Genomic DNA, 15,234 nt, shown 5'->3' with positions numbered 1-15,234 from the left:
GACACAAGAACTGAAATTGAAGGGAACCTGTCCCCCCTCCCCCAGGCGTTTTTACGTTATCCAGCCACCTTGTACAGCGGTAATGCTGCATGTGTGCAAGGTGGCTCAGAAACGTATTCTCCTCGCACATGTGGAACTGAAAACACGTCTGCAATGTGTCCTCTGTGTGACCATTTAACCGTCCCGGTGGTGTGACTTTCCTTTGTAATGACACGCTGCAACCCCCTTGGTAGCGCTGCCCGTCTTCTGGCATCATGGTTTGGCTGCCTGCGCCTCTGCGGCCGCCCTGACCCACACAACGCCCCTCGGTGTCTTATTTATTGGGACTGCGAGGGTGTGATTGATGGGCAGGATCAGTGCATCAGTTCGCCTGTCCCTCCTCTCCTTCCGCCTTCTTCGGACTGTGCGGCTTCATGGCCGTGGCATGCGATAAGGGATCAGATGACGCCGCACAGTCTGAAGCGGGTGTAAGGACCCGAGTGTGAGAGGCGAACATATGTGCTGCGCCAGGCCCTGAATCCCAGCCCCGCAGTGTTTTAACAATGTTAAGACACTGCGGGGCTGGGATTCATGGGCATCGCGAACCGCACCGGCCGACATTACATGATGCCAGAAGATGGGCAGCGCTAACGGCGCTAGGCCAGGGGATAACACGACAGCGCAGACTCCTGTACAGCAAATAACAACGCTCGGGAGGCTGCACCCAGCACCAAGGTGGGATTCTTGACACCTGTGCTGCGTCTCATTACAAAGGGAACTCTCGCCTCCATTACACAGTTTGACTGTCTAAAGGGCTGAATGTTATACGTGTTCCATTCAGCGTGTGCAAGGAGAAAAATTACAAGAGCAACCTTTGACTTGCGCAGCACTGCTGCTGCATAAGCTGTGGCTCTTCTACTTTGTAACCCCTGAGGGGGGGTTAAAGGTGACTTTTGAAATCGGTTCAATTAGGCTTCGGCCTACACTCTGCTCCACCTGCAGAGCCCGGGCTCCAACAACGCTAGTTGCTGTCCGGAAGTGCTGGCTGCACAGAGCCAAACACCTCGCCAATGTGTCAGTGGGGTCCAGCACCGCCAGCTGTTCCCCTGCTGTGTAGCCGGCAACGTGTCCTGCAAAAGTCACGCAGACACAACACACCCAAAGCTGCCGCCTGTGCAGGCTTCGGCCTACACTCCCCTCCCCCTGCTCCTCCTCCTCCTGCTCCTCCTCCTGCTGTCCCTGGGCTCTAACACACCGCCAGTTTTTGCCCAGATGTGCTAGCTGCACAGAGAAAAACACCAGCCAATGTGTCAGTGGGGTCCAGCACCGCCAGCTGTTCCCCTGCTGTGCAGCCGGCAACGTGTCCTGCAAAAGCCACGCAGACACAAGAACTGAAATTGAAGGGAACCTGTCCCCCCTCCCCCAGGCGTTTTTACGTTATCCAGCCACCTTGTACAGCGGTAATGCTGCATGTGTGCAAGGTGGCTCAGAAACGTATTCTCCTCGCACATGTGGAACTGAAAACACGTCTGCAATGTGTCCTCTGTGTGACCATTTAACCGTCCCGGTGGTGTGACTTTCCTTTGTAATGACACGCTGCAACCCCCTTGGTAGCGCTGCCCGTCTTCTGGCATCATGGTTTGGCTGCCTGCGCCTCTGCGGCCGCCCTGACCCACACAACGCCCCTCGGTGTCTTATTTATTGGGACTGCGAGGGTGTGATTGATGGGCAGGATCAGTGCATCAGTTCGCCTGTCCCTCCTCTCCTTCCGCCTTCTTCGGACTGTGCGGCTTCATGGCCGTGGCATGCGATAAGGGATCAGATGACGCCGCACAGTCTGAAGCGGGTGTAAGGACCCGAGTGTGAGAGGCGAACATATGTGCTGCGCCAGGCCCTGAATCCCAGCCCCGCAGTGTTTTAACAATGTTAAGACACTGCGGGGCTGGGATTCATGGGCATCGCGAACCGCACCGGCCGACATTACATGATGCCAGAAGATGGGCAGCGCTAACGGCGCTAGGCCAGGGGATAACACGACAGCGCAGACTCCTGTACAGCAAATAACAACGCTCGGGAGGCTGCACCCAGCACCAAGGTGGGATTCTTGACACCTGTGCTGCGTCTCATTACAAAGGGAACTCGCGCCTCCAACACAGTTTGACTGTATAAAGGGCTAAATGTTATACGTGTTTCATTCAGCGTGTGCAAGGAGCGAAATTAAAAGAGCAACCTTTGACTTGTGCAGCACTACTGCTGCATAAGCTGTGGCTCTTCTACTTTCTAACCCCTGAGGGGGGGTTAAAGGTTACCTTTGAAATTGGTTCAAGTAGGCTTCGGCCTACACTCTGCTCCCCCTGCAGAGCCCGGGCTACAACACCGCTCGTTGCTGTCCGGAAGTGCTGGCTGCACAGAGCCAAACACCTCGCCAATGTGTCAGTGGGGTCCAGCACCGCCAGCTGTTCCCCTGCTGTGCAGCCGGCAACGTGTCCTGCAAAAGCCACGCAGACACTTGCTCTTGTACCTTCTGCTCCACATCCTGGTTCCAGTACCGTCAGCTGGTTCCGGGCAGAGCCTTTGGCTTAGGTGCCTCCCTCTGGGTATCCGAGTTCCACCAACGTCAGGTGGTCCTTGGTAGTGCTTTCAGGCACGGGTACCTCCTGCTTAGTAACCGGGTTCCAGTAACGTCAGCTGGTCCTCGGTAGTTCCATTGGCTCTTGGACCTTCGGCTACCCATCCGGGTTCCAGCACCGTCAGCTGGTTCTCGGCAGTGTCTTTTGCTCTTGTACCTTCTGCTCCCCATCCTGGTTCCAGTACCGTCAGCTGGTTCCGGGCAGAGCCTTTGGCTTAGGTGCCTCCCTCTGGGTATCCGAGTTCCACCAACGTCAGGTGGTCCTTGGTAGTGCTTTCAGGCACGGGTACCTCCTGCTTAGTAACCGGGTTCCAGTAACGTCAGCTGGTCCTCGGTAGTTCCATTGGCTCTTGGACCTTCGGGTAGCCATCCGAGTTCCAGTTCCATCAGCTGGTTCTCGGCATTTTCTCAGCCTTCTTGTACCTTCTGCTACATTTCCAAGTTCAAGAGACTAAACACGATGACCCGGAAGAACACCCCTAAGATGACGACGACACCAGAGACGACAACCACCGTGATGACGACGACCCTGGAGACGATGACCCTGAAGACCACCCCGATGACGACGACCCCGGAGACCACCCCGATGACGACGACCCCGGAGACGACGACCCTGGAGACGACGACGACCTGGAAGACCGAGAAGCAGAAGAACAAGAGGCTGCAGAACAAAGAGCAGAAGGACATTAAGCATAACACAAAATATCAGAGCAAAAAAATATTATGTAAATTATAAGCAGAAGAAGACTAAGCAGTGTATGGGGGTGAGTCCGTTCCTCCTCGTGGTGCCCCTGGATAAAGCCTGATGCTGCAGGCCAAACTGAACGCGGACAAATGTAACTGGTTTGTGACAGGCAGAACGGAAGGTGTAATCTTCAAACTTTTATAGATAACAACTACGGGAATGCCTGTCACAAATAAGAATATGATGAAGAAGTTGAATATGATGAAGATAATAGTAAAATAAAAAGAATATGAACAATGTAACCCAAAAAATAATAGGTAGAAGATGAAGAAGAAGATGAATAAGGTGAAGAAGTTGATGTCAAAGAAGCTGATGATGAGGATAATTAAGAAGAAAGCGTGGGAGAAGTAAAAAAGAAGGTGAAGGGCGTGGAAGTAGTGAAACATCAATATCTGACATAAAAAAAAAAAAAAATAACATAGTCAAATTCTTTCTAACGCCGAACTTCATAAAAAAAAATTAAAAATCATGCTATTCTATTACATTGGGCTAAACCTCTGTCCCTTTAATATCTCCGCCACGTCCCCCAATACATCCTACATTATTCTTAGTTGTTTTCCTTCATGTAGAATGAACCTACAAGTTTATTAAGGGTTTATTTTAATTCCGATATTTTCGTCCCATTGACTTGCATTGGGATCGGGTATCGGTATCGGATTGGATCCGATATTTTGACGGTATCGGCCGATACTTTCCGATACCGATACTTTCCGATATCGGAAAGTATCGCTCAACACTACTAATGACGCCATATAGTACCACCTATTACTAGCAGCAGTTTTCTCTCCTGCACGGTGGACCCCGGGTTGCGAACACACTAACTGTCTCATATATATATATTCGGTGCGTTCTGCCAACCCTAACATTATGTTAATGTCCCATGATAAAAAAGTGACAAGGGCAGAAGTGATCAGCAATGTAAAATATGGATGAAAAACAGTCAGATAATGTAAAACCATTAGCAGGTATTAAGTTCACTTCTCTTGTCACACATTGTGCCACAGCTCATTTCCCCCTCCAGATACAGCTTCTTCAGGAGGCTGATGGAGAATAATATCAGATATCCTTTTAGGTGTGAGGTGGATATCTGATATTACTCTCCATTTCAGCTTTTTTAGTTCACATGTTTCTTTTCTTTTTGACCCACTGTGGAGACATATGTGTTGTTTGGAGTCAATCTGTGAATTTACAAGAATTTATAAGACTGAACATATTTATTCATGTTTATAGGGTCAATCATGAATTGAACCAGTGCATCCGGTCAAGTGCCAGGACCCTGGACAAATGGGGGGCTCTCATCGTCAGGGACACCAGCATGCTATGGAGCCCGTGGGTTGGGGGACTGTGCTGCAAACTGTTTCAAATACTCACATCTCCCTATTACCCACTGCTCTGGTCTCCTCAGCATCTTCTGACTCTCTTTGATGCCTCAGTGCAGAGGGTGCAATGACATCACTACAGCGCACCCTCTGTGCAGAGAGTCAGAAGACACTGAGGATGCCAGAGCAATGGATACTGGAGCAGTTGGGCCCATTATACTGTATGGGGCACTATAAGGGGCTATTATACTGTATGGAGCAGTATATAGGTCCCATTATACTGTATGTAGCAATATATAGGACTCATTTTGCTATATGTAGCACTATATGGGACCTCTTATACTGAATGTATCACTATATGGGTCCTATTATACTGTATGGAGCACTATATGGGACCTATTATACTGTATAGAGAAATATTTGGGACTTATATTGTATAGAGAAATATATGGGACCAATTATACTGTACAGAACAATATATGAGACCCATTATACTGTATGTAGCACGATAGAGAACATATACTGTATGGCACAATATATGGGACCACTTATACTGTATATAGCACTATATGGGGCCCATTTTACTGAATGGAGCACTATGTGGAACCTATTATACCATATGGAGCAATATATAGGACCTATTATACTGTATAGAGCAATATATGGGACCCATTATACTGTATGTAGCACTATACGGAACTTATTATACTGTATGGAGCAATATATGGGACCTATTATACTGTATGGAGCAACATATGGAACCCATTATACTGCCTGTAACACTATACGGGGCACATTATGCTGTATGTAGCAATATATGGGACCTATTAAACTGTATGAAGCAATATATGAGACCCATTATACTGTATGGAGCACTATGTGGGGCACATTATACTGTATCGAGCACTATAATACTGTATGGATGACTATGCAATGTCCATAAAATTGCATGAAAGACTATGTGGTGTCCATAATACTGTGTGGAAGACTATACTGTCCTGTTTAAAATGAAAGTCTGCAGTCACTCTGTGTGCCTCCATACTTTTGAATCCCCTCAGTTCACGCACTGTTCACTGCAAACATTCACTGGTTTCTGAGCTATTGTAGAATTTACAGTAGATATCACTCATGTAATGTAAGAGGTAATTGAAATCCTTGGCATTGTACTATACCTATATTCCTCTGCTATATCTGTGCATCATGAATCATGATATGTGCTAAATGGGCCCACTAAGACTCTTTCAAACCAGGGCCCACGAAAACCTGGAGCTGGCCCTGAATCAGGCCCTTTTCAGGTGCATTGGTATTATAAAGAACCTATGTTGTTATTGTATCTAAATATATGTTAAAATACAATTATATCTAGGCAAATCTCCCAATATTTATATGCCAGGAAAAGGTTAGATGCCATCCAGGTACTCGTCATTTTTTATGTGTTAAGTAGTGTTGAGCGATACCGTCCGATACTTGAAAGTATCGGTATCGGAAAGTATCGGCCGATACCGGCAAAGTATCGGATCCAATCCGATACCGATACCCGATACCAATACAAGTCAATGGGACTCAAGTATCGGACGGTATCCCTGATGGTTCCCAGGGTCTGAAGGAGAGGAAACTCTCCTTCAGGCCCTGGGAACCATATAAATGTGTAAAAGAAAGAATTAAAATAAAAAATATTGCTATACTCACCTGTCCGACGCAGCCGGGACTTCAGCGAGGGAACCGGCAGCGTTGTTTGTTTAAAAATCGCGCTATTACTTGGTTACGTGAATTCCCGGCTTGTGATTGGTCAGGTCGGCCATGTTGCCGGGACGCGGACCAATCACAGCAAGCCGTGACGAAATTACGTCACGGCTTGCTGTGATTGGTCCGCGTCCCGGCAATATGGCCGCCCTGACCAATCACAAGCCGGGACGTCACGGGAGGCTGGACACGCGCTCATTTTAAAATGGGCGCGTGTCCAGCCTCCCGTGACGTCACGGCTTGTGATTGGTTGCGCCGCGATCAACCAATCACAAGCCGGGAGGCTGGACGCGCTCATTTTGAAATGGGCGCGTGTCCAGCCTCCCGTGATGTCACGGCTTGTGATTGGTTGCGCCGCGATCAACCAATCACAAGCCGGGAGGCTGGACGCGCTCATTTTGAAATGGGCGCGTGTCCAGCCTCCCGGCTTGTGATTGGTTGACCGCGACGCAACCAATCACAAGCCGTGACGTCACGGGAGGCTGGACACGCGCCCTTTTTAAAATGAGCGCGTTTCCAGCCTCCCGTGACGTCACGGCTTGTGATTGGTTAATGGCGGCCATGTTGCCGGGACGCGGACCAATCACAGCAAGCCGTGACGTATTTTCGTCACGGCTTGCTGTGATTGGTCCGCGGCCCGGCAACATGGCCGCCCTGACCAATCACAAGCCGGGACTTCGCGTAACCATGTAAAAGCGGGAATTTTAAACAAACAACGCTGCCGGTTCCTGCGCTGAGGTCCCGGCTGCGTCGGACAGGTGAGTATAGCGATATTTTTTATTTTAATTCTCTATTTTACACATTTTAACATTAATGTTGTTCCGATACCCGATACCACAAGAGTATCGGAATCCCGGTATCGGAATTCCGATACAGCAAGTATCGGCCGATACCCGATACTTGCAGCATCGGAATGCTCAACACTAGTGTTAAGCTTTTCTCTCATGCGGAATACACCTGTAATTGCACAGGCTGTAAGATACTATATGGTGGATAAGAGAAAACAAGTGAACATCTAGGGCAATAGGGTCTTATCTGATGGACAAATTTCCATAGGTGAGCTGTAAACTGTTTGTGGGTTGGTAAACCCACAACTAAGGAATTAAGGATTGAGGGCTGCAGTACCCTCAGGTCAGGAGATCCCACTGTATTAGGCAGTGTTCCCCAACTCTGGTCCTCATGATCCACCAACAGGTCATGTTTTCAGGTTTTCCTTTAGTATTGCCCAGGTGATCATTGAATTACCTGGAAAGGCAAGAATTCCATCACCTGGGCAATACTAAGGAAATCCTGAATACATGACCTGTTAGTGGCTCTTGAAGACCGGAGTTGGGGAGCACTGGTATACGGCAAGTAGTGGGAGGAATAATAGTCTGCGCTACTGGGGTGATTCAAAAATCCAGAAGACATTGTACAGAACTGACCATGTGGATTATTCTCAACGCATTTTGAAGTTGGACCAACTTCTTCATCAGGAGAACCAGAATATTAAATACAGAATACCATAGACAGACTTAAATAGTTTACAGTTAAAAAAGGTGCCAATTGAAGAAAAAACACCAAAGTGGTACATGTGACTAAACGCTTGTTTCATATCAATAAGGTGTCATGTCGGACGCTGTTCATACTAGGGCGTTCGATAGACAGCTGTAATTCCGCTTTTGTCCACTATGCGCTCAGTGGCGTCGGCTAGATTTTATCTAGCTGGTCCGGGGTTAATTTAGCTGGTGCTCGGATTGGAAGCTGGTTCACGCCCACTGCCTTTAAATTGTTCTTCTGAACATTGGGCGTCATCGATTATAGCTTCTGTCTTGTGCTTGGTTATCTCGGTCTGGAGTGGTGGTCTAGGAGAAGGAGTATCGTATCTGGTGGTGTATATTTCCCTTTGTCATATTTTCCTCCTTCCTATATTTGTATTTGTTTTGCCCTGTGCACTTATTGTGTATTCCTGTGTGACTGCGGCGTGGTGTATATTTTCCGTTATCCTTGTCTGTGCTAACTGTGGGTATTGGTTAGTGGTCTCTTCACTGGGTGGTGGGTGGTGGTTTCAGCCAGAGGTTGTAACAGGAGACAGGGTGAGGATGGAGGCCCAGACATGCACACCATCAGTGCAAACTCTGGGAGAGGGTCAGTCAGGGTTTCCCAGAGTTGAGGGAAATCGCAGGGGCCCGGGTTATTAGCTCTTGCCTACCTAGGTTTTCCCGTGACACCTAGGTTTCCCGTGACATAAGGTTGGAGAAAAAGAAAGAAGCACCAGCCGGAAAGCACAGCAGTGACGTCACCACTGTGCTCTGCTTTCCGGCCGGCCGGCGCTTACACAGTGCAGAGAAGCACAGCGCCGGGGCACAGACACCGCAATGTAAGTATGTGTTTGTTTTTTTTTACGTTTACGCTGGTAACCAGGGTAAACATCGGGTTACTAAGCGCGGCCCTGCGCTTAGTAACCCGATGTTTACCCTGGTTACCAGTGAAGACATCGCTGAATCGGCGTCACACACGCCGATTCAGCGATGTCTACGGGAGATCCAGCGACGAAATAAAGTTCTGGCCTTTCTGCTCCGACCAACGATGGCACAGCAGGATCCTGATCGCTGCTGCCTGTCAAACTCAACGATATTGCTAGCCAGGATGCTGCAACGTCACGAGTCGCTAGCGATATCGTTCAGTGTGAAGGTACCTTAAACCAAAACTTGAAAAAATATAATTTTCTTGAAAAATCAATTATCACACCAATAAAATTACATTATGCGTTGAACAATGGCTGACCCTTTTATTTTTTCACTAGCAAAGACATTGCATCAAGCCTGCATTTTTCAAAGCAATGTCTCACTGAATAATATGCTATGTGACTTTCAGGTTTAAGGAGACATTTTCATAGCATCTGTGGAACACGTGCCAGGGCTGTGTGGTACTCGGTACCGGGTCGGGTATCTAAAAGGATGTGTCACCACAGCGGTGACCCGGTCCGTGGCCCTGGGCACCCATGTAAAAGGGACAGTCTTTAAAGGGGTATGTAAAATAATAAACGTTTGTGACACCACCTGTGGTATTCGGTCAGGGGTGACCAATGCTGCTTAAATGGATCCACTGGGGTGATGTTATGGCAGCAGGGATGGTATGGCTTCCCACAGGTGAAGCTGGGTCCCCAGGGCTCCCGGTGTAGTAGGGACAGGTGGTAGGTGGTGTAGAAAGAAATGGAGGACACAGGGTTGCAGTCTCTTTACCTCTTTAATGTATGATTCAGGCAGCCACTGTCCAGGGTACCAGATCACAGGTGCTGGTGGGGGTCTGGCTGGCTTGGAAGCATTTCAGGAATCCCCCAAACCAGGTGGTGTTGGAAGCCTTCCTTCTAGCTCTGTGTTGTAGTCCCTTGCTGCCTTAGGCCTCACACAAGGTCCTCTCATTCTCTCTCTGGCTCCCTTTAGGTAGGACACTAACCCGTACGACAGGTAACTCAAGCCTTTTTACAGGATCTCTATCATGACACGGGCTCTATCTGTTACTCTGTCCCCGGGTGTTAATGGTGGACAAGTAACTTGAAATCTAGCTGTCGGCCTGTTTTGTTGTGAATTAGACTTTTTGGCTCCCTCTTGTGGTCACTAGTGGTATGACTCTGGGATTGTCTTTTTTCTGTTTGGCACTCACCTGGGTCGTTAGTCCAGGGGTGTCGCTATATTAACTTCCTGGATCCTTAGTCCAGTGCCTGGCATCGTTGTAATCAGATCCTTCTGTTGCTCCTGTCTGCTGGTCCTGGCTCTTGCAAAATTAAGCTAAGTCTTGCTTCTTTGCTTTTTGAGTTACTTGCTTTGCTACTATTTTTGTCCAGCTTGTACTAAATGTGATTTCTGACCTTGCTGGAAGCTCTAGGGGGCTGGTGTTCTCCCCCCGGCCGTTAGACGGTTCGGGGGTTCTTGAATATCCAGCGTGAATATTTTAATAGGGTTTTTGCTGACCATATAAGTCATCTTACTATATTCTGCTATTAGCTAGTGGGCCTCTCTTTGCTAAATACCTAGCTCATTCTTATGTTTGTCTTTTCCTCTTACCTCACCGTTATTATTTGTTGGGGGCTTGTATCCAACTTTTGGGGTCTTTTCTCTGGAGGCAAGAAAGGTCTTTCTTTTCCCTTCTAGGGTTAGTTAGTTCTCCGGCTGGCGCGAGACGTCTAGAACCAATGTAGGCACGTTCCCCGGCTACTTCTATTTGTGGTGCTAGGATTAGATATATGGTCAGCCCAGTTGCCACTGCCCTATGAGCTGTTTTTTTGTGTTTGCAGACTTGGTATTGATTCCTGAGACCCTCTGCCATTGGGGTCATAACACTGTTTCTGCCGTGGGGCATGAAGTTGCCTTCACAACCTCGGTCTTCCGGCTGCCGGTAAATGCGTTCAGCGTGGAGGAAGTTCAGTCGCAACTTCTCTCTCCAGCTCTTCACTTCGCCTTTGCTCCTTCCTCCTTTCAGTCTATTTACATGTTGCTCTGCTCTCTTTTTCCTTACAAGGAGCCGCAGAATCACTTATCTGCATGGCCCCAGCTTTCCTTCCTAACTCCTCGCTCTCTTCTCACCAACTGTCTAACTCTCCTCAACTGCTTAGCAACTGCCTAGCAACTGACTCCTCCTCCCAACCAGAGAGAGCAGCTCCCTTGAAGTCGGATGTAGAGCTCCCCCTTCTGGCCTGGAGTCAAAACGGTGTTGTATGTGCTTTATACCTGTTAAAGGGATCCTTCCTCGCTTCCAATCATGACATCACTCTCCCCATGAGGAAAGCAATGCCACTGTAACAACCAGGAACCTGGGGTGTTACACCTGCATGACACTACATTGTGAACTATGAGAGTATAGGATTCCCAGGGATTGCAGCTGTAAAATATATTCAGCTACAAATAGTGTTGAGCATTCCGATACCGCAAGTATCGGGTATCGGCCGATACTTGCGGTATCGGAATTCCGATACTGAGATCCGATACTTTTGTGGTATCGGGAATCGGTATCGGAACCATATTAATGTGTAAAATAAAGAATTAAAATAAAAAATATTGATATACTCACCTCTCCGACGCAGCCTGGACCTTACCGCTGTGAACCGGCAGCCTTCTTTGCTTAAAATGAGCGCGTTTAGGGCCTTCCATGACGTCACGGCTTCTGATTGGTCACGTGCCGCTCATGTGACCGCCACGCGACCAATCACAAGCTGCGACGTCATCCCTCAGGTCCTAAATTCCCTTCTAGGAATTTAGGACCTGAGGGATGACGTCACAGCTTCTGATTGGTCGCGTGGCGGTCACATGAGCGGCACGTGACCAATCAGAAGCCGTGACGTCATGGAAGGTACTGAACGCGCTCATTTTAAGCAAAGAAGGCTGCCGGTTCACAGCGGTAAGGTCCAGGCTGCGTCGGAGAGGTGAGTATATCAATATTTTTTATTTTAATTCTTTATTTTACACATTCATATGGATCCCAGGGCCTGAAGGAGAGTTTCCTCTCCTTCAGACCCTGGGAACCATCAGGGATACCTTCCAATACTTGAGTCCCATTGACTTGTATTGGTATCGGGTATCGGTATCGGCGAGATCCGATACTTTGCCGGTATCGGCCGATACTTTCCGATACCGATACTTTCAAGTATCGGACGGTATCGCTCAACACTAGCTACAAATAGTCCATTACAGAATAGTACGTCATGTTACAATTTACATAGATGAGCACAATAGTAAATTCTATATTCCCTTTCATGAGGCACTATTTCAATTTTTCCTGTTTTTCAAGTGCAATTACAAATGTTTCAGTGACAGACTGACCATACTGCAGTAAAGACTTCACCAGCAGTGATCAGATGCCATGACTATGATCCTTATTAAAGGGCTCACTCACATTACTGTATATAAAATAGCTCCGATGTTTCTACTGAATAATTGGACAAGTGGAATCCGTATGGTTTAATTTATGTAATGTGAGCGCTATGTAAGTGTGCAATTTTTTTTCCTCACTCTCCTTGCTCCTGCGACTCTCTCTCCCTCCCTAAGCTCAATCCAGATTGTATGTGATATAAACAATTAACCCTTAGAAGGGCTGTTACTATAATGGCAAGTATCAATACTACAGGCCTCTGATTCACTATACTGTGCCCACACAGGCCTAGACAAGCACTCTCTCCCTGCAATTCGAAGTGTCACAGAGTTGTGCAATGGCATCAGTGTGCCAAGCCGGGCGGCACCTGTTCTTTTTTAACTCCTGATGATGTCACACAACCAGCTGATCACAGTAATGCCACAACCAAGATGGCTACGGCATTACAGTAACGCACATCCAATCCTCATATGCTTATTGGCTGTGTAACAGGAGCCAAATATGCAGGGCAGAGATTTGAGTCTTACATCGTGCACCTCCCATTACTCGCTTAATAACTAGTATATCCGAGCACCGGGATACTCGAGTTATAGCCTAGTATCACCGAGCATGTTCACTCATCCCTATTTAACACTTGAACAGAAACCATATGGCAAATATTGAGAAACTTTCTGCTGAATTGACCTCATTCTTATGGAAAAAAGAAACATTCTTTTAGATTATTGTCTGAATTTCATGTAAGTGACTTTATTTTTTAAGTATCTCTGCCAACTCATCTTCATTAGGTGTTTCACTTATTCTGCAGTCCCGAGAATGTGAAAACGCAGACTGCCAGCACTTGTTTCCTTTCCCATTAGGTTTGATTTTCTTCCAAAGATTCTTGATTTTCAGCAGCACAAGCTTTAAAAGGATTACTGTCAACCCTGACAAAAAGCAATAAAAGCAGAAAAAGGCTGAGTATGCTAGCAAAATGGTGCAACAATCCAAATTAGTTGAGGTAGTCATGTGTTCAACTTGTTTATCTTGTGCATCAAGTGTAACTCCTATTCCTTTCCAAATCCTATTTTGATGCATTCATTGACTAGAGTATATCCTATATCCTAGCATATATTCTGCTTAGAATTGTGACATGTTTTTGCATATTATACAAACCCAACAAACTTATGAGACATTGACCAGAAATGTTACCATCACAGAATTTCATCCTTTTAAATTAAGTTTGGATGCAGCATTTCAGGAAATGACATTGTATTACTGACACATTTTATGTTTACAGTGAATTGCAGATAAAAGTATGTATACAGTTAGTGATTATTGATACTGAACAGTCAACATACAGCACAAAATGGATCTCAACTGTTCATGGTAAAATCAAGTATCTCAGAATATACTGGTAATATATTTGCAGATAGGAGAGAATTTAATAAAATAAAACTTCATATTTTAAAAAAATATATATATACAGTTATATGAAAAAGTTTGGGCACCCCTATTAATCTTAAGCTTAATGTTTTATAAAAATTGTTTTTTTTGCAACAGCTATTTCAGTTTCATTTATCTAATAACTGTTGGACACAGTAATGTTTCTGCCTTGAAATGAGGTTTATTGTACTAACAGAAAATGTGCAATCTGCATTCAAACAAAATTTGACAGGTGCATAAGTATGGGCACCCTTATCATTTTCTTGTTTTTAATACTCCTACCTACTTTTTACTGATTTACTAAAGCACTTTTTTTGGTTTTGGTAACCTCATTGAGCTTTGAACTTCATAGCCAGGTGTATGCAATCATGAGAAAAGCTACTTAAAGTGGCCACTTGCAAGTTGTTCTCCTGTTTGAATCTCCTCTGAAGAGTGGCATCATGGGCTCCTCAAAACAACTGTCAAATGATCTGAAAACAAAGATTATTCAACATAGTTGTTCAGGGGAAGGATACAAAAAGCTGTCTCAGAGATTTAACCTGTCAATTCCACTGTGAGGAACATAGTAAGGAAATGGAAGAACACAGGTATAGTTCTTGTTAAGGCCAGAAGTGGCAGGCCAAGAAAAACATCAGAAAGGCAGAGAAGAAGAATGATGAGATCAGTCAAGGACAATCCTCAGACCACCTCCAGAGAGCTGCAGCAACAACTTGCTGCAGATGGTGTCACTGTGCATTGGTCAGCTATACAACGCACTTTGCAGAAGGAGAAGCTGTATGGGAGAGTGATGCGAAAGAAGCCGTTTCTGCAAGCATGCCACAAACAGAGTCGGCTGAGGTATGCAAAAGCACATTTGTAGAAGTCAATTTCTTTTTGGAAAAGGTCCTGTGGACTGATGAAACCAAGATTAAGTTGTTTGGTCATACAAAAAGGCGTTATGTATGGCGGCAAAAAACCACAGCATTCCAAGAAAAACGCTTGCTACCCACAGTAAAATTTGGTGGAGGTTCCATCATTCTTTGGGGCTGTGTGGCCAATGCTGGCACCGGGAATCTTTTTAAAGTTGAGGGACGCATGGATTCCGCTCAGTATCAGCAGATTCTTGACAATAATGTTCATGAATCAGTGATAAAGTTGAAGTTACGCAGGGGATGGATCTTTCAGCAAGACAATGATCCAAAACACCGCTCCAAATCTACTCAGGCATTCATGCAGAGGAACAATTACACTGTTCTGGAATGGCCATCCCAGTCCCCAGACCTGAATATCATTGAACATCTGTGGGATCATTTGAAGAGAGCTGTCCATGCTTGGCGACCATCAAACTTAACTGAACTGGAATTGTTTTGTAAAGAGGAATGGTTAAAAATACCTTCATCCAGGATCCAGGAACTCATTAAAAGCTATAGGTAGCGACTAGAGGCTGTTATTTTTGCAAAAGGAGGATCTACTAAATATTAATGTCACTTTTCTGGTGAGGTGCCCATGCTTATGCACCTGTCAAATTTTGTTTGAATGCAGATTGCACATTTTCTGTTAGTACAATAAAC

This window comes from Ranitomeya variabilis, chromosome 7 (genome assembly GCF_051348905.1).
Source record: "Ranitomeya variabilis isolate aRanVar5 chromosome 7, aRanVar5.hap1, whole genome shotgun sequence".
NCBI lineage: Eukaryota > Metazoa > Chordata > Amphibia > Anura > Dendrobatidae > Ranitomeya > Ranitomeya variabilis.
Note: the sequence above shows the minus strand (reverse complement) of the source record.